Source organism: Diadema antillarum, unplaced genomic scaffold (assembly GCF_040938485.1).
Source record: "Diadema antillarum isolate AM-2024a unplaced genomic scaffold, OU_Dant_1.0 seq00000182_RagTag, whole genome shotgun sequence".
In the NCBI taxonomy this organism is placed as follows: domain Eukaryota; kingdom Metazoa; phylum Echinodermata; class Echinoidea; order Diadematoida; family Diadematidae; genus Diadema; species Diadema antillarum.
Window position 1 is genome coordinate 2,073,933 of NW_027271249.1, and position 21,458 is coordinate 2,095,390.

The 21,458-nt window shown below is 35.8% G+C and overlaps 1 protein-coding gene and 1 long non-coding RNA gene across 5 annotated transcripts in view; one reads left to right on the forward strand and one right to left on the reverse strand.

Moving 5' to 3' along the window:
- LOC139728493 (probable methyltransferase-like protein 24) overlaps window positions 1-21,458 on the forward strand; it is a 142,056-nt gene that overhangs the window by 95,975 nt on the left and 24,623 nt on the right. The window lies entirely within an intron of this gene.
- On the reverse strand, window positions 959-20,790 carry LOC139728502 (uncharacterized). 4 transcript variants are annotated; one of them, XR_011710815.1, is made up of 7 exons: window positions 20,666-20,790; window positions 19,317-19,361; window positions 17,218-17,328; window positions 16,416-16,549; window positions 15,303-15,375; window positions 6,714-6,772; window positions 959-5,946 (listed from the first exon to the last, which is right to left on the reverse strand). It is a non-coding gene; the product is annotated as an uncharacterized lncRNA (long non-coding RNA). The 4 variants fall into 4 exon arrangements; XR_011710816.1 differs by having other exon boundaries at window positions 959-5,950; XR_011710813.1 differs by lacking the exons at window positions 959-5,946; window positions 6,714-6,772 and having other exon boundaries at window positions 14,708-15,375; window positions 20,666-20,789.

Consider the following 21,458-nt stretch of genomic DNA (forward strand, 5'->3'; position numbering starts at 1 on the left):
AGATATTTGCTGACAAATAAAAAAAGCATAGTTTGCTTTGTAACTACATGTGCCACCACTTATGTGCATGTAAAAACTATCACACTTATAGTGAGTGCATGAACTGACTCATTCAACTGTCACACACAATGGGTATTAATTAATACCCAATGCACTTTTTGTGTGTGTTTTTGTAGGTCTACGTCAAATTGGCTTACCTACCGGCATATTCTACTCATACTGTTGACATTATTGCCTGCCTTGCATGCAATGAACATAATGAACGAAGCAACTGTTTGATCTTCAGCACTTCAAATATCAACAATTTGTGCCTCTACTCAAATCAACAAACTGATCCAATTGTTAATGATATGGGTGGGTCTGCAAAAGTACAATTACACTGTAGCTGCAATCTCTCCACACATGTACCAATTATTCTACCACTTTCATGTCAGCTTCAAACGGATTCATAGTTTGCTTGTTGTGTTCCATTAACATAACACATTCAGCCTTTTTGAGGAAAACACCTGTTCACCATAGTATCAATTAGTCTAGAACTTGAACTCAAAACTACACAGGCAAAATACAGTGCTGTATCAACTACAGTACAACAGTGCTTTTAATTGATTTAATGAATCATAATTTATGGCTGTATCACTAATATTGTTTCACATTTAACCTCAAAACAAATGTTTCAGAGGAATTCTCATTTTTTCCTTTTCCACATCTAAAAAACACACAGTGTACATACTCTTATTTCTTTGGCTTGTAGCCTGACATTCTTTCATGTCAGTTGCAAATTGACAGTTGGTCAATTTGCATCAACCAAACTTAGACTTTCGTATACAAGTAAATCATTTATATTAAGCAATTCTGGTTTTATATAAAGCTGTATGTGCCTGAGTACCATCAGCTGTTTGTTTATTACATGACATTGTACTATGTGTTGTGATTGTATGCCCCCCCCCCCAAAAAAAAAAAAAAAAAAATATGAATAAATAAATATATGGAAATAAATGAACAATAAATAAATAAGTAGCATCAATAATAACAGCTGTAAGATTAGACTCTCATCACTTTCGTTATGAGCCTTTGTAGAATTGCATGTTTCACTTACACAACATTCCATCATTGCGTACATCATGAAACGACCAATAATTTGTGTCTGTGCAATTCCATGTTACATTTACATGTCAACATCAAACAAAAAACTCTTTTATCACTTTCTTAACACTTTTGGGAAATTTCCTTCTTTGACAGGAACTTTAAAACTTTTTTTCTCATCTGGAGAGACAAACATCCATCATTTCTGGCGGATTCCTAGGAAAGGCTGGAAAAACCCATCAGATTTTCCACAGATAACCATATTGGATTGTTTCCAATGAGGCAAACAATTTTTGCCAATTTAACTTTAATCTCTATTGTGTGTTTCAATGATCAAAAACAGAGCAATAAGTATAAACAAGAAAATTATGACACACTTGTGGTTTTGCTCAGCAAAACAGTCTCAATATCATGATGTATCCCAAGTTTCATCAACATTGTTTCAAAACTAGAATTTTGCTACACAACATTTGCAACAGACTGCTTGGCTGACCACATGCTGATTCCTACTGTGTAATACCTTGTTAATACACCTCATGTGACTTTCTCATTTGCAAAAAAAAAAAAAAAAAAAAACTGCAAATGAAAATACTAGCTTATATATAGGTGTAGGACTAGGCAAATTCGATCTGTGACAAAAATGGTGACCATTTTGAAAATGGTTTTGAATCTTTATTAGAAGGTTGTTGCTATTAGAAATTGAATACATTCTTGCAAACGTTTTCTTGCAAATATTTTCCTGCGGTATTTTAATCAAATATCTTAGATTTGACCTGTGACAGTAATAGCTACCTTTTTCAAAATGCTAGCCATCATTCTTTCTAGCAGACTATGTAACTTAGGGCAATTCCCTTGCACTAAGTAACAAAAACAAACAAAACAAAATAAAAGAAACACAATACAAAAACAAAACGAAATAAAAGAAAAACAATACAACTACAAAACAAAACAAAACAAAACAAGGAGGTGAATATTGCAAAGTCGCACTCTGGCGTTTTTAACTTCCTCTGCATCTATCTTTTTTTTTTCCAGAGAAAGTGCAGGAGTTCCCTGCAAGCAGAACCATAGATCTGGCATGATTTAGAAGGCACTGCGTATGATTGTGATATCTCCATAAGTGGTTTAGGTGCCCATGCAATCTTTCTGCCTTGTTACAAAAAGAGGACACCAAGTCACAGTTAGTCACTGAAAGCATGAAACATTGGCGTGGCAACACATCATTTAGGACTACCATCTTTGGTGATCCCATGAGAAGCGATGAACTTGAAGTATTTCCCAGCTCCAAAGGCAATCTTTCTGCCTTGTTACAAAAAGAGGACACCAAGTCACAGTTAGTCACTGAAAGCATGAAACATTGGCGTGGCAACACATCATTTAGGACTACCATCTTTGGTGATCCCATGAGAAGCGATGAACTTGAAGCATTTCCCAGCTCCAAAGGCTATCCACTGTTCGCAGATACAGTGTATTCTGGTGATGGCTGATGCTATGACAAGGGTACAACATTTGAATCAACTTTATGTACTAACTCTTTGCTGAATTCCAATTGTATGGCACCTTTTGGGTGCACAAGGATACAATGTACCAGTCTCAGCTTCTTCACATGTGCATGGTGCTATAGCTGACATATCATGACAATTGGAGCAGAGAATGCCACTACCTCGCGTGGTGATAAGATCCATGTTGCTGTCGATGTCTCCTATGCTAGAAACCAAGAAGTACAGCACAGTCATCCGATTGTCATTAATGCGATAAAACTCTCGCCACTCGTTAGGAAACACAGTCAGTAGGTCTAATCATCGCCGGCTCCGTTTCCTCGCATGCTGCAAGTATCTGTCTGCAACCTGTCTGCCATGTTTAGATCTGACACAATGTGTTGTGTGTCAGGATGTCCTCTCAATGTGTAGCCCATCAAACATCAATATGGAGTGATCTGTGGCATAACTTGTAGGGTAACTGTATTGGATCTGCTATGCCAGAGTGCAAAATAGCTGATTACATGTAAAGAATGGAATTTGACCGGGGTTCAGGACATCAACAACAGTTTTCACAATGTCTATGGCAAGGTGGATTATGGCTAAAAAAAATTGCCCTGTCAAAATATTAACTTAATTATTTGCCATTTCAACTAAAAATCAAGGACAATGAAATGCCTGATTTACACACAAACACACAAACACAAATAGTCCAAACCCTTGAACTGATTTGACCTACAACATCAAAGAATTTCAAATGAACAATGGTTCCCATCTTGACAATGGCAGCCTTTTTTGTCACAGATGAATGCTCAGCTGAATATAAAGACAGCACCAATCATCGATCTGTGATTTACAATATAACAGAGAAACATTCTCTGCCTTTAAACTTGATTTAACCTACAAGAAATTCATCAAAGAACATCAATTAGCAATGGCAATCATTTTGAAAGGCAAGCAGCTACAAAAATGGCACCATTTTTGTCACAGGTGGTATCTGACATGTGGACAGTAAATATCTATAGAAATATATGAATAAAACATTAATACTGCTAGAATTGATTAAACTTACTATCAAACAAAATATGAAACTAAGCAATGATTGACAACTTCAACATGGCCATCATTTTGTTTCATGTCACATTGCAATTATGTTTAATGGACACAAAAACGAATAATGTACAATCTATAATGCTAAGGATAACATTTTCATCATTTGAGTCAATTGTTATTACAATGAATTTTAAATAAGACATTGCAACCACACCAAAGATAACCACATTTTTTTCCGGAAACAACCCATCATCTAAAACCACCACTGAAACATACTCTACATAGTATACTCCATTCTTCTTTCATGAGAACCCACAAATCTTCTGAATTTTTAATTTACCTGCAGTTGAGGAAGGTAAGGTATGTTGAGTACATTTTTGTTTTTTGCATGATGCAACAAAAATAACTGATTATTTTGCAGATATTTGTGTAATACCATTTCATTTAATACTTTGGTAACATTTGTAGCTAGTTCTTACTTGGTATTCCCACACAGAAAATCAGTATAACTTTTGAAAAACAGGTTAAATGATTTAACCTGTTCACCTATGGGAAACTTGACCATTGATCAAAATAAAGATATAAAACACACAAAGATGAAGATACAAAGGCTCAAAGAAATCCTCTATAAAAAAAAAAAAAAAATTAGAAAGAGAAAAGAGAGAGAAGAAAAAGAGGGGCCAGACTTTAAGGCCCAAAGTCACAAACATGTTACAATTCTTGTGATTTTATGGCCGAAAGTCACAAAGATGGTACAATTCTTGTTATCACCAATGCACAGAAAAGTTCTGTGCATGCTCAAGAACTCTGTGATAGATGCACTGTGGGATACCTTGAGGCCTTGTTTGCTTCCGGTCGTCTCATGCAAGTCGCAGTCCCTACATGGTTCAATGGAGTATTTATTTGCCTGCTTTTCTGTTTTTACCTCCATTTTTTCTTGGCTATTATTCAGCTTAAAAGACTTAACAGTTTCTAATTTTTACTGATTTGCAATCACTAGATTCATGGTTCACCACTGCAAAGCTTCAATGTGCTGGTCACATGATGGAAAGTAAAGAAATCTTCAACAAAAAAAAAACACTGGATAAAGACAGAGCGTGATGTGACTGCATGTGCAGCCAAAACCGGGGCAAGTTTGTTTTGTGAGCTATCCCATAATGCATTTAAAACGCTGCTCTGTGCAACACACGCAGGTTTGGTGATGCTGAGAGTTCAAACCATGCTTTACACCATTGATGATTTGAACAGAGTGCCAAGTGTCGCATACTCTATTTCTTCCAAAATCAGTCATTTTATCGACAAAATAACTTCATAATGAAATGACCAGATGTTGGCCATGAAATGATTATTTCGTTTATACCAAATTGACCATTTTTGCAAAGAAATAGTAATCTTGTTGACAAACAACTGATTCCACAATGAAATGGGCCGTGCCACACTTGCCGCTCCACACAAACTGTCCATGGTTTAAGCCATGGTTTCAATTGCACCACCTTCGTGAATTGGAGCAAGTTGTGCAATGGCTCACTTGGCCACATAACGCCTTGGTCAGCTATAGAGTAACCCCAGACCTAACATTACTAGAACTTTACATATGTGTATGTGTAAATACACAAAATGTGCATCAATTATTTAGAAGGAAAAACAGATAAAGACCAATACTTGCTTTCCACAATCACCGTATAATATCTATGTCACAGGTTTGATCCATGAGAAAATGTAAAAAAAAAAACTGTACACTTATGTGTTTCACACCTTTCTACTTTTGTGGTCTAAATTTTGGTTTTACCCTCTACCAGAGAAGTTTCTGTGTCAATCTAGAAAATAATAAGGTGTGATCAAAGGTTATACTATGGGTCACTGACAATGGTACCACTTGAGTGCCTCGAGGGGTGGTGGCTTGTCTTGCCCCTATGGTCAACCTACTGCACCTTCCAGTACTAGACATGATCTGTTCACCACCACATAAACATGAAATTGATAATTATTCAGGTATTCTATATTGCATAGTTGTTCCACAATACTTCAAGCAAATTTAGACCTTTTGCTTTTCTGTTTATCATGCATATTGTTCATGCCTTAGAATTATTGTAGATAGAAGAGATTGAATGTCTTGAGACATTGAAGTTGCTCATCTGTTATCATCTGATATGAAGTGTCTAGCATGCCAATGACGTTTGATCCAGGATTGACAGTTGTCCACACAGTCGTAATAGATGGGATCCATATGTGGTCGAATTGACTGGTTTGGGGCCTTTAACCAGTAGATTTCCACACCCTGTGCTAAACCAACACTGCAAAGCAATGCTGGTGTGTCTTTTCTGCTGGGCAACACCTGGCTTAAAAGACATAAAAGTCATACTGTTACCAATGAAGGAAACTGCCCTTCTAACATTACTAAAATAAAAGCACTATAAATACGTGTTGTTAAAATACAAGAACACACAAATCAGTACGACAAATATTCTGGAAAAAGTTGCACAATCTTTTACACATTTTAGACAAATACAAATAATTCTATGTACTGATAACAACTTGTGAACATAACTGTGCTAAAACATAAAACACCTTATCATAGTATAACATCACATTTTAGGTAATAATGTTTAATCTTTCATTTCATGATTACATATATGTACATATTGCTGTTACAAGAGTACTGCATATACCTTATAAATCTCTGGATATATAAAGTTATGTAGCTACAATGTAGGTTAGACAGAACAAGAACTGAAATTGTCCAGTCATGTTTATACAAATATGGAGAATGTGTAAGGAAGATTTCATAAATGCTCTATGGAATCCACAAACCCTTTCAGGGCAAACAGTTTAGATGACAGACAAATATGATAACAAACGTTTCAGAAAAAAAAAATTCTAAAATATGTCCTGTGCGCACATGATCCTGCAGGTTATGTTATGACATCTTGCATTAAACACACATCCTGGGAAGATCATTACATATGTACATCAAGTGTCTCGTCTGAACACCGTGTTTGATTGAGCCTGCTTTGGTCAAAGAATTAAGTGCAAATTTAAGTGCATATCTGATAAAATGTAGAAAAAGAAAGAAGAAAAAAAGAGAAGAAATGGAAATCTCACCTGTGAAAACCCTTGGATACAAGGATGGACATGTGAAGCACAGGCATTGACCAGTCCATCTTTCAGCAGGCAAAAGAAAAGCCATAAAAATGTTAGCCATAAAGGACTACATGCAATACTCCAAAATTGATGCATTGTTTTGCCATTGCTTTATTTTCACTACCATGGCTGCCAAAGATTAATAAATGATAGCAATCAATGGCATCAAATTTTCGATAAATAGAGTTCTGAACACTTAAAACATACACATTGATTTGCGTGACATAATCAGTCCTCCAAGTCATTTCTGCTATTATACAATGTCTGTATTTTTCCTTCATCTTAAAATGCATCACCATATTACTTTCACCAAATAATAAAACAACATTCTTTGTGCAACATGTTCTTGCATATTGTTACCTTTTGGTTTGTAATATCACTTTTTTTTTTTTAGTACCGGTACGTTACGTCTTGTTGTTGCCCACATCTTTTTTCATGTGCACAATCAGGGTTGTTTCAAGGGGTCTCTCCATCCTTCACACACTTTGCATTTTGCACACTATTTTCTCGACTTCAGTCACCTAAGTATTCATAACAATTTATTACCATATAAATTTTCATTATTGTTGTATATTCTGTTCATTTCACTTCATTATATTTACATTATTCTCTATAATATGAAATATACATGATGAAAAATCAAAATAAATTTCATTTGATATCAGTATGTATCAAAATGCCATAAACTTTCAATGTTACTTGTGAAAACAAAATCTTTCAAAACTGTATTCTAATAGCTTCATGGTAACTGTAGTAAAGGGGAATGACTTCAGTGTTAAATTCATTAATGCCTATGCTATATACGTGATCAATCAATGTATCACCTTCTGTTGTAGCATGAAGTACGTGTTGTTGATATCCATAAGAACACATCAGTTTATGAACATGCAAATCACTTGAACCTTGTCTGAGATTTTCATTGAAGTCACCAATAACTAAGCATTTTGTACTTCTTTGCTGCAATTCTTTAAGTAATTTCCTTAATTTCTCACAAAACTGTTTCTTGTCATATCTAGGAGGTCTATATACCACTGAAATAAGAAATGAAGGACAAGTTACTGCAAATGTTATGAATTCTAAGTTACTGATGTGTAATTGAAGTCTACTAATAGACTTGATTCTACTATACACTGCAACTCCACCATGTGCTTGATTTTTCAGTGCAGAAAATAAGGGACTTTCATCTGAATAAGATTTTGACCGAGGCTGATTGTACATTTTAAACTGATCTAAATTCACATCAAAAATGTCATCATTAAACCAAGTTTCAGTTAAACAAATAATATCAGAGTTTCTAAAGATATAATTTGATTGCAAATCTTTGAAATGTGCTCTGAGGCCTTGAATGTTATGTAATATTATGTTCATAGTTGTATTAGAAACATCATTGGCAATATTCTTTTCATCAAGAAATGTTGGCATGGACTCTAAGCTTTCTTTTACAGCTGGATTGCAATACACAACTTTTGGATCAAAATCTTCAATAATTAGACCGAATAATGAAGTAACACGGCTCAGAGCTACATATGCTTGCCCGGGCAGAAATATGTTTTTCATAGAAACAACAGCTTTTTCCATAGTCATGCCTTGTACTTTATGTATTGTGCATGCATATGCTAATTTCAAGGGAAATTGTTTCCTAGTATATTTTTTCCCTATCGACTCCTGTTGCATTTCTATTGACTCAGTTCCTACTTTTACATTGTCAAATTTCACCAACACACTTGTCGGTCTTGAATTTTCATTTAATCTTACTATGTCAATCACAGTGCCAATGCAGCCATTTGATAAACCTTTGGCAACATTCACATTTCTGATAAGCATTACTCTAGAATTTACAGCAATCCAAAGATATGCCAGTAAAGAAGCTTTCGCACATTTTCGTGGTTTGTCACATGTCCTGTTTTTACCCTCATCACTTAATTCAAAATCTTCTGCATCAACACATATGATATTTGTGCATTTCTTGTGTAGCATTCTTTTATTCCAGTCATTTACTTGTTTGTTTGAAGAATATATATGCAATGCATCCTCACATTCTTCTCCGGTTTCGCATGATTCAAGAACTGCTATATTTTCACCTGATAATCGATCTTCCTTTCCCTTTACCCTTAATTTGTTCAAAAGAATTGCAAACTCTGCATCATCCTTTTGTCTCATTATTTCATCCAAGTTAATTATAGAAAAGTTGTCTGTCCATAAAGAACTTTGCAGTGTATCTTTGTACAAAGGAGTACCTTTTACTGGGGGTAATTGATAAAAATCTCCAACTGCAATAACTGAAACGTTTCCAAATGGAGCATCATCACGTGTCTGCTTTATTTGCCTTAAACGTCCATGTATATACCACAATAGCTTCTGATCAACCATGGATATTTCATCAATTATTAGTATCTGTAGTTGACCTAGCTGGTTACGAAGATGACTTATCTTTTCTTCTCCAAGGGGTTGGTAAGGAAGTGTAGCAGAAATAGGTATGGATAGAGCATTGTGAATAGTACTACCATCAATGTTGTTGGCTGCAATTCCAGTTGGAGCTACTTTCATAATTGAAATATCATCAGGATTACGCATCATTCTGCTAAGAATTCGCATTCCTTCATTACATATGCACTTCACAAGATGGCTTTTTCCTGTTCCAGCACCACCTGTCACAAAAATCTGAAATGTTGCCGGCTGTTTTCCATTAACTCTGTCTAGACACCACTGTCGTATTTTATAGAATACTTTTTGCTGCTTGCTGTTTAAAGTTCTTAATAACACATTACTGTCTTCTTTTGAAATGCTACATGATCGAAATTCTATGCCATATGACTCTTTTTCTCCTGATTTAGATTCAAGATCTGGGATTCTAAATTCAGTGTCAACATCTTCAATTTCTTCACGGACTAGAACTGTTTCATGTCTTTCTACTTCTGTTTCTGGACAAAGTAGGCCCCATGCATCTTCTTGTGGTCCAAATTTCTCAAGATATTCTTGTGCTTGATCAATTGTATCAGCATTTTTTTCGTACTGCCTTAGATTTTCATTGACAATGTTTTTCACACTTTCAAGACTCTGGTTCAACATTCGTACAGACCCGGTCTTATAAAATTCCTCATAAGTCAAAAATTGATCCGGCTTTAGCTGTTTATCAGTGCGAAATGGTAAATATAGCTGCAATATACTCTGATAATACCTCTCAGGGGTTACAGTCGGTGAAAAACGAGGGTATCTCACTACAGCATCATTGGTTCTTGTTCGTTTTTGTATATAGCCTAGCTGATCTCTCAATTTGAACACATTCTGTTTCTGTTTCTTACCCTTCACATCAGATTCACTAAGTAGTCTATACTTTGAACAAAATGTGGCTAAACACATATTTTCAAATTCCAAACCATCAGGTCGAGCCTTATATTTATCAATCCTGTTTGGCATCCATGGACTCCTATCATCATCGTCTCGTCTGCTTTGAATAACACTCAATGGTAAACTCATTCTCACAGGGTTTGGTCCAACAGGTATAAACTCTACTTTTCTTGAGCACTCTTTCAATCTCAAGCTACAAACACGAAACACACTTTCTTGTGCTGACACTTCACGGTTTTGCATATAGACATGTCCTATTTTTCTCATACTCTTTCGAGCATCTTCATTACCTTCTTTCATTTCACTTTCTGCATTTTTCAAGAGCAAACCCATTTCTCTTTCCGCTTTTGACATGTATGACACAACATAAACAATGCAGGCATACTCATTTGTTATATACTGCAAATCCATATTGGCATTCCAAGCTCTAAGTAAGAATGGATTATATTGATTCACCCAAATATCTTTTGGATCTCTTCCCATCACTAGATCTTCTTTTGTGGCTACAGCATTATAGGCGTCTTCAAATTCCTTTTGACATATCCCAAGAGCCTCAAAGAGCTGTTTAGCATTATCATATTTCATCTCCATACATGAGGAATTCTTTACTGTTGACAAAATATCTTGTGCTTCATCAGTAACTTCTGGATTATCATCAGGCTTCACAACAAATGTTTTCTCAGAGGGTGGTCTTGGAAAATTAAATCTACAGGTAGTTCCTTTTTTCTGACATGATTTTGAATGTTTCTTTGAGTGAAGCTGAACATTACTCACTATTTCATGTAGTTCCTCATCTTCATCTTCACATGGAATGTTGCATGAAATATATTTATCAACAAAATCTATGACAGTTTCATCTTTGTCAATTCCTAATTTTGGTGCATTTTCCACCCAGAATAAGCAGTGTGTGTGGGGAGATCCTCTCTGCTGAAATTCAATTCTGTAGAAGTAGTCAATTATCTTGCCAATAGGTTCTGCCTCAGAAAGAATCACTTTGTTCAAAAATGCATGAAATCGTTTATCAAACATACGAGCTACTGTTACTGGATTTGACTTTAATAAATAACACTTATCCGTCCAATCTAAATCATTTGCTTTTCTTCTATCACCTTGTTGATTTAGCAATGTATTAATAATTTCAGGCCATCTCATTTCAGCTGATGAAAATGATGCGAACCATGTTGGCTTTCCAAGTTGTCTAACCATTGCTAATACATCTTTCTGTGTAGATTGCCAGTATGGAGGTGTCCCCCGTATTTGCTTCAAAAATTTGTATCCTTTATTCGAATCCAGAATCTCACGAACCTTTCTTGCATCTTTTAGATCTGAACATTGCATCAATGTAGTATTATCTATTTCCTGTGAGCTTTTTCTGAGAGCTATAGAAACACTAGAGAGTATTTGTTGCAGCTCATAAATACACTGAGCATAGAAGATATATTCTGTATTTTTTGCAAATCTGTTGTCTACATGCATCAGACGATTATGTAAATAACGACCAAGTGTTACGTCAATGAACCTCGTATCATGAAATGTTGGCTGGCCTGTTGGAAATAGAGCAGGAAAACATTTTGCCTCATTACTCTTATCCATTAACAGTGATACAGGACTATTCTTTTCACAAGGTGCACAACATATAATATCATCAAAAAACTGATCAAGCACTTCTTGCCTCATATCAACCTTTTGTAAACATGTGTCCAATTGAATGCCTTGTAGTTGTGCATCTTGATCATCCTCTACATCATTGTCATCATCATTCATTTCACTTGAATCCAATGGTTTAACACAAGTTGCTTGACTATTTTTCTCTGACAAATCACAGCTCCATTCATTATCTATAGCAATATCAGAATACCACTTATTATTTTTCTTCAAATATTCCAATGCAGCTAGCACACTCTTTTTCTTGACAAACTGATATTCATAATATCCTTTATACGACAGTTTTCTCTTCAGTTTTACACGAATGAATTGATCATCAGACTCTGGTCGAGGTAATGTCTTTACAGTTTCATCTGTGCGTGAAGGTACACAAACTGCTGGGCCATGTACTCCATATTGTCCTCCTTTAGGCAGGTTCAAAATTTTCATAAATGGAATGTTTAGTGCAATCAAATGCATTTCCAACTGATTCAGATTTTTAAGTTCCACTGGAATAGCATGTAATTCTAAGTTATTTCTGCTAGCTTCAGCAGGCATATTACCAGCTAATAATTTCCTGTGGCAAGTGTAACATATCCATAAAGAATTTCTTGGTGATTTCACTATTTGACATTCAATATCACAGTCATCACTGCATATATGCAAGTACTCCTCTTTCAAACATTTCGGATCGTTATATTTTGCGTTTGTGCACTTCAATACTTGATTCTTGAATAATAATTTCAAACATACGCAACATACATATTCAGGGCCATGTGAAACAATTTCCCTAAATTTTTTCAAAACATGATCACAATTTCTCATATTCATTTTTTCTTTTTTTTTTCGTTTCATGTTTCTCATTGCAACCTGCTGTCTGTACACAGAATTTGTCTTGTACTTAATGTTGGAAATTTTTCTCATTATTTTCTTATATCTTTCCCTGAACATAACATTGTTTTGATAAATAGCTTTCTTCATTTTTTTAAGCCTCTCTCTGAATAAAGCATTGCTTTGATATCTAGCGTTCCTCAGTTTCTTAAGCCTCTCTCTGAATGAAGCGTTATCTTGATATCTAGCTTTCCTCAGTTTTTTAAGCCTTTCTCTGAATGCAGTATTGTTTTGATATCTAGCTTTCCTCAGTTTTTTAAGCCTCTCTCTGAATGCAGTATTGTTTTGATATCTACCTTTCCTCAGTTTCTTAAGCCTCTCTCTATATAGAACATTGGTTCCATAGCAAACTCTTCTCATTTCCTTCAGCCTTTCTCTGAATAAAGCATTGTTTTGATATCTAGCTTTCATCCTTGAGCTCATTCCTTTCTTGACAATTTCTCTGTAAGCGGGATCCAAGGAGTACTTGTCTTTTTGTTTTGTCTTCATTTCCTTCATCTTTTCTAATCTGTAATTTACATCTGTTTGATATCTTACTTTCTTTGCAGCTGCATTTTTTAGTTTGCGGTATAGAAAAGGCTGATCATCTGATAAAAATTCTGTTTTGAACTGCTTTTGCTCATTATTTTTCTTTTCTCTCTGTGCTCTCATTCGATCTCTATTTTTTTGTCTCGTACGATTAGCATTACTTTTTTTTCTTTGTTTTTTCCTTTTGGTAGTTTGCTTAATGGTTTTAACTTCTTCAGATTCTTCAGTATGCCTACTCATTTTAACTGCATGTTCAATGTCATTTTCTAATACTTCATCATTCAATACACTGATTTGACAATCATTGGCTTGTTTTCTAACTTTCCTCTTTGTTGTGAGTTTTCTCTTTCTTGTCACAGGTGTTTCCATATCAGTAATGTTTCGTGGTCTTGACAAATTTTGGGATAAACTTGATGTTTGGATCCTTGGACACACAGATTCTACAACATCATAATGATTGCCATTTGTGAGTTGCAAATAAATACCTCTTTGTGATGTAACAATTCCAAACTGAAGTTTGCTTGCACCAAATACTTTCCACTTTGAACAGTTTTCTTCATATATATAAATATCAGTATCTAGTAGATTTGATAAGGCCATTATTTCCAATTCTGTAGCCCATGTGCCATTGTTGAATACTCTTTCCTTTGCTATGTATTTTACAACATCTGTGTATCCTGATCTTAAAAGGCTTACATAATCTTGCTTGTTTTGTAAAATATGCATAACTGTTGCTTTTCGAACATCACGGTGTGAATCTTCCTTGCCACATGTGACATATGACATAGCTCTGTAAAAGCAATTTCCATCACCACTAATTTTATAGATAGTTAATGGTTGTGACAGGACAGTAATATTACCATTTTCCACCATATCTTTTTGCACATCATTACTGCTACATTTGTCATTAACCTTTATGCCTAATTTGCAACAAAACTTCTCTCTGTCAAATTTATTCACAGGTGTGTACATGAGATTAATCTTTTTAATTTCTCCCACTTGTTTCACCTCGGATGCATCAACATCGACTACTGTCTGTTGACATGTGTTTTGTAATGGAATTTGTGTCTCTTGCAAGTTTGACACCATTATTTGTTTGGACATCATTTTCTTCACTCTAACACTGCCTTTCTTCAATGTCAAGTTTTCGGTAGCCTTAGATGATTCATGATGACTTTCTTTTTTACTTTCCACATTTGCATCTGAATTCACATGAAACACACTTAATTTTTCATCCAAAGTACTAGACTGAACAGCAGTTACACTTTCAACTACATCAAAATGATTGCTTCCAGTGAACACAATATATATGCCCCTTTCAGTTGTTACTTTGTTATAGTACCCCGGTTTCCTTGCAGACAAAATTTGCCAATTTTTTGTACGATCATCATACACATATATATCACAATCTAGCATATGTGCCATTGAACTAATATCAGTGTGACCAGCCCATGTTCCTAAATCCATCAATTTCTCTTGAAGTACAAAGTCCCTGACATTCTGATATTTCACTGTGTTAATGAAATTTTTAAATAAATCACCCGTTTCCAGTAAATGTGCCACATTGGATTTCCTGAGCATGAAATGGTTTCCTTCACTGCCAGTAACTACATGAGAAATACTTCTGTAAAAGCAGTTGCCATCACCCATAACTCTCTTGATATTTACAGGTTTCCTCATACACAAATTTTCATTTGTATCTTCCACTGGTTCACTGGCTGCGCCACAGTAATTGACATTTAATCTATTGCACAAACACTGCTTGTCTACATATGTAATTGGTGCAAATTTGAAGTTTCTATCTCTTCTTTGTGTTGTCTTTTCAAGTGAAACAAATTCAACTTCATTCTCACTTCCATAGTCATCACTGCTTACATTAACTCTGGTTTCCTTTATTGTTACATTTTGAGTCTCATCACTATAACTCAGATTTCTTTCAATATGATGACAATGTTGCGAATAGTCGCTGTTTTGATCATTTATATTCCCACACGCAGTATTTAGGGTCTTTGATTTCTTAGAGCCACTAGTTGTCAATACATTTTTCTTAGAATTGAATTCTACTGCCAGACCGGTTAATTCAAACTGAGTAGTACGTAAATCACATGCCATAGATTTTGCCAAATTCAAACAGTGTACCTGTATACCTTGCCATGATGAAATGCTAAGCAAGACACTGCATCCATCTTGTACCAAGTATCCATCATGACTTCTGGAATGAGAATCAAACACATAATAACCACTGTGATGCCTAATGATTGCAAATGTACTCTCAGCAAAATTCATAAGACATGCATCATATCGGCACAGTTCTTGTTCTAATGCTTGACTCAATGGCAAAGCACCAAAATTTGACAAATTGTTTTGATCTCCTTCCAACACTCCATATTTCGATTCACCATAGGTTATTTGAAATTTTTCATCCAGAATATGAAGTTCCTTCGGTAATTCATCTATCATTACAAGCTCTTCATTCAGTTGTGAATCCTTCTTTATGTAATAATACAACTCATTCCCAAGTGTCAGAATCTGATCAAGATCACGAGGTCTCATTTCGATTCCATTCTTTGTTTGAATGTAGAGAACTGCCACAATAGAATTACATGCACATTGTTTGCCAGCAGTATAACCAAATCGTTGATCACCTTGATTAAAATTTCCTTGTGCGATTGTTTTAGTCAGAGGATATGATTGCCTTCTATCATATTCTGAATCTGAAAGAGAAACAGGCTTACAGACACGTTCTTCAGTCTCTAAATCATTTGCAGCTGGTTCACCATCTAATATAAGTACAGACGATTCTTGAACATCATATGAATTATGGTGGTCAACACTATTTGCAGAATCAGCATTCATTACTATGCAATCAGATGGATTAATAGTTTTTTCACGTTCAGGCAGGAATATTGATTCATTACAAACTTGAACACACATGTTTTGCATACCTGAAACAGGTTTGTGACACGGAGAGTGAACATTTACTTTTGTAGTAGAATTCACAGAGAACAATTCATTCACTGATATTTGACTGTCACCTTCAACATCTTTTGTTTCGCTGTAACATGGGTTTAGTTCATGCATATCGTGGATTCTGTCACACTTCACTTTGGACATATCATTCGAGCCTGTGTTGTCTCTATTTGTGGAATTACTGTCCTCACGGTCAGATATTTCATTCTTACACAACTTTTCATTCTTTGCTGCATGTTCTCCTTCAAAAATGTCATGTTTCACCTTTTCATTGTTACGCACCTGTGAGTCAGCATTTTTAACCACTGGCACACTTTGTTTGTTGCGGATCTTCGTGAAACGACCTTTCTTTCTTGGTTGCCGTGCATTTCCACCTCCATAGAGCCTGTTTACATTCCAAACTTCTTTTTCAATGTCTGTGGAAAGGACAGAGACACATGTAGCCTGATCACCACTCAGTACGAAACATCCATTAGTCATATTCGGAGTGCTTTTAGCCACATCAGCCCAACTTCTCTGTGTTTTTGCATAGATTTGCTCAGAGTATTTTGCCATAACATGAGGTGACTGAACACACTTTGAATATACATTCAATACAGATTCAGTATACACCTGCAGACTATCATTTCGTTCTGTGTCCAAGTTTCGATTCATATTTCGCTTCACGAGTTCACCATGTTCTTCTTGCCTTGTTTCTACTTTTGATTTTTTGCCTTTGCTGGTCTTGGCTCTTCTCTGTTTTTCAAGATAGTAGCCTTTCATTGCTTTGCCAATGTAGGTCACGCCAGGTTGGAGAATCACACCATTTACTGATCTCACTGTGCTCTTGTTATTGGTCTTGGTCTTAGGATTGTTAGTCATTGTTTGGGATGTTGTCAGTTTGGCCTTCTCAATCACTTTTGTCTTCCTTGATTTCACAGTTGTCCAACCATCATCAACTGCAGTTTCTAATGGTTCAAATTGCCTCCTAGTGAGATTTGAGATGAATGTCGGATCTGATTCATCTCTGTCACAATTTGCTCTTTCCTCCACACACACATTTGTCATTTCTAGAACACCACGTTTGTTCTTTCTTTTCACATACCTCTTTTTCAGTCTCATCTTCGTTGGTTTCTTTCTCTGGTTGCTCTTGCATGATGTAAGTGAAACATCAACATGAAAATCTTCATCACCAAGGTCTTCGAGAAGCTCGTATCTATTGAAATGACAAGGAATGCCAATTTTGTCAAAGATGCGATGGGCAATATTATTGCTTCCACATGCTGAACATATCCAAATCAACCTTGCATCACACATTCTAGCCTCATGAGAAATAGTTCCTGTACACATCACATGAAACTGCTTGCCACAATCCTCACATGGTACTCTGCTTTCATTTTCATTGATCACACTGCAACATGCATCACATTCACTGACCTCTACATTTCTCATCAAGTCACAACTATGGAGGATATCTAGGATATCACCAATAACAATCTTGAATTCACTTGCTTCCATTGTCAAACTACAGGGCTTTCGAATCTTTGAAAGTATAATGGTACCTATTACTAAATAAATGTATATCAATCAACTGTCAATCAACACAGTTATATTCCTTGAATCACTATACTTTTATGAATCACACCTACTCCACTAGTACTGCGATTGGTAACAAAATTGTCGGATTGAATAGCTTTGAAAGTTGCACTAATAATGTGTACAGTACATGTACTATATTTCACTGCAATACAAATTCCAGCAGTAAGCTGCAACACCGATCCATATAATGTTTCTACCAACAGGTGGGGATATTTCTACAATGTTTGCTTGTTTCTAGCAACAGGTGGCACTCTTTGTCTGTTACGTGCTTCAATTCCTACTTTATAGAAAAGCTATGCCAATTTCCTTTTACGATATCTGCCAACAGAAATTTCAGCTTCAATTCTCTAACATTTGATTTGACTAAATTATGCCTTTATCTCGAGATTATGCTCTTTGTAAAAAAGGTTACAATTTTACCAATTATGCTTTTGCCTTAACTGCACAATAATCGGTCTCCCTTATATGTTTTTCTCTTAGGGTAGGGCTTTTCGCAACAAAAATTTCAATTTCACCAATTATTCTTTGTCTTCACTGACAATTAAAGAAACAGTAATGTTTCTGTTTTGAGATGACTCCTTTTGCAATAAAGGTATGTCTTTTACTAATTGTGCTTTTGTTTTCACAGCCCAATATTTATAAATAGCCCTTTAAGGTGCAATATTAACGTCTCTCCCTTCGTTTACTATGACTAAAATGCTTTTATCTGAAGATGGCGCTCTTCAATTATTCTTTTATCCTATTAACAATTAACGAAAATTCAAGACTCAAGATACCAAAAAATATTTTTACATAAAATTTTTAGTATACTTCTCGCCTCACCTCATAAATTGTTTCTCACACTTTTAACAATTCCTTCAAAATTTCAACTCCTAGCTATTAGCTCTTGCCAACTGTAGTTGATTTATTTGCAGCAACTTTCAATGCAGAATATGTCAAATATCAAATAATCCTTGAAGGTGCAAATTTTGTCTACCCCAATTAGTTTACAACACTATAATGCTTTCGTCTTATGACGGCACTCTTTAATAATCTTTCAGTGTAATCTGGACTCTTAAACACCTTTTCTCAAATTAACTGTTTCTATTTTCAAGTTTCCAGCAAACTTCTCGCCTTCTCTAGGTCAATTCTCTTTCCAGTTTTTAACTATCCTTTTAAAGAATGCACTCTTTCATTCAAACACTCTTTAAAACTCTGTTATTCTGCTTAATTTTTACTCCTTTTTCGTCAACTCTCACTCTTCCTCTCTTTGATTTCACTCTTTTTCTCTTTGACTCTAACCCTTTCTGCCTCTGATTCTGAAACTTTCTCTCCTTCTGATACTGTCTTATTCTCATGCACTCAGAAGTTCTCTGTTCTCAGCTTTCTTCAAGTTCAAGTTAAGGTATTTCAGGTAAAGTTCAAGTTAAGGTATTTCAGGTAAAGTTCAGGTATTTCAGGTATATTTCAGATATTTCAGGGATGAGTTCGTGAATTCCAGGATGAATTTCCAGATGTAATCTCAGTGAATATTCAGTGAATATTCAAGGATGAAGGTGAAATGGTATGAGATGAAATGTAGGATGAAGATGATTCAACAAATAACAAACACAAACACAAACGTACTTTCAACAAAGACCAACATAAATCTCCTTCCAAAGCAACCAGTACCTGCAGAAAGAAAAGAAAGGAAAAATACAAACGTTACAACAATACCTGTATAGGCTATACAGTGAACTCTCTACAATTATCACTGATGTAACGAAGTTCACTATAACAAGGTAATTTTTTTGTGGTCCTAGATTGTAATTTCAATTTGTATTGTATTATTTTTGTAACCCTGATATAACAAGGTTTCATTATAACAAGCACATTTTTCTGGTCCTGAGGACCTTGTGTTAAGGACAGACCACTAATAATGTGAGGTACACACATTCTGAAAATACATACCGGTACTTGAGAGGAATATGAGGCACAACACCCAATTTTTTTATACAAATCTTTGTAAAATTATTTTACTGTTCCTGCAATCTAAACAATTCTTATAACAAAGGAAAACCATCTTTTAAACTTATAACCTTGCTTAAAAACACATTTTTCACTGTGCACACATCTGTACAGGGAAACCCTATTGTTATAACACGGTCAGTATAACTCAGTGAAATTAGGTCAAAGTCAAGCTTGTGATGTGTAATTGTGGGACTACATATTGGAAAATAAATGACTTCTCTTCAGTTACATTTCATGATTAAACAGGAATGATACTTCTGTATGACAAAACAAGGTCCAGGCTAAGTAACGTTATATTTCTTCCCCTGCATGCCCCCTATAAAAAAAGGTGAAATGAAAGGGTTGTTGTTGTTGGTGGTGCTTAAAGGCGCATCATTCAATATTGAATATTTACGGGACAGGAAAGGGGGACAGGGAATATTTACGGGACAGGAAAGGGGGACAGGAATCACCGCTATATAGCACTGTAAAATACGCCCTCTACTGGTCGTGGTGTTAGCTACGCATTAAAGTATGGCGCCCGCATCTCGCCCAGATTTGGCAGAAGCAAATCACCAGAGTAACGCTAAGCCCTCTTAGTCAACGTCAACTCTTAAAGTAGGTTCTTTGGAACTTAGCCTTCCTAGTAATTACATAGCAAATCATGATATGGCTCACACCTTGTCCATTCAGGAAACGCGGTCTAACGTTAAAAACTTCGCAACTTCCTTCCTGATACTCCTGACATTTAAACGTACGGTCTACGCACTACAACAGCTTCGTACACGTATAGGGCCTGAGCTGTGGTGATACGATGGGCATGTCCCCAGACACTACTGAACACATAAGAGTGATACTACTGATAGACCCTAACGTTTATTATAGTCACTAACACTAACAGCACCACGACTACACACATGAAATTTTGTTCTAAAAACCCAAACATCTGTGTTTAGGCATGCCTGCGTTTACAGACTAATACCCACCTGGTACTCGAACTCCAAACTAATCAAACCGTCAGTCTCACGCAAAGGTCTTCAGAAGTCGTATTTGTGAGCCTGTCGCTGCGCTGCCACGCCAATGCAGTAGGTTACGTATCGATTGACAAACACGTACACCACCTCCGTATTGTATATGTGGGTAAGGTACTACGCATAAAGCATGGAGCTACTAACAGAGTAGAGCCATGGTATAAGCGTACGAGCACGCGTGCGCTTCTATACTCTTTGGTACGTACACTCCACGCAGGCATGCACTGTGTGGATCACGGAGGGAGCACTGCGAGAGACGCGATACTACCATGGAAAGCCCGTCGCACACGCCCGAGAATTCGTGGGTGTTTCATAAAGCTGTTCGTAAAGTCACCAACAACTTTCGACCGACTGGTGATCAGTTCTTGTGCTGAATTATTGAAATTCTAATAACTATAGCAATCGAAAAGTGATCACCAGTCGCTCGTAAGTTGTTCGTAACTTGATATACGAACAGCTTTATGAAACAATTTACGCACAACTTTGTCTTCACATAATATTCTCAAAGATGCGGCGATGAATGGTACATTTCCCCCTTTCATGGGTAGCCGTTGGCCGAAAAATCGGTCTGCATAATTATTTCTTTCTGCAAATTTCTTTGCAGAAACGCATGAAAAACAGCCCCATCACCCCAATATTTTGCATATGTTTAGTTCATGTCACGCACATTATTTCACAAAATAACTACAGCTACTTGATCGGACACCATCTTGGGTATGTAAATTAGGGACAAAGGTCACAATTTTCT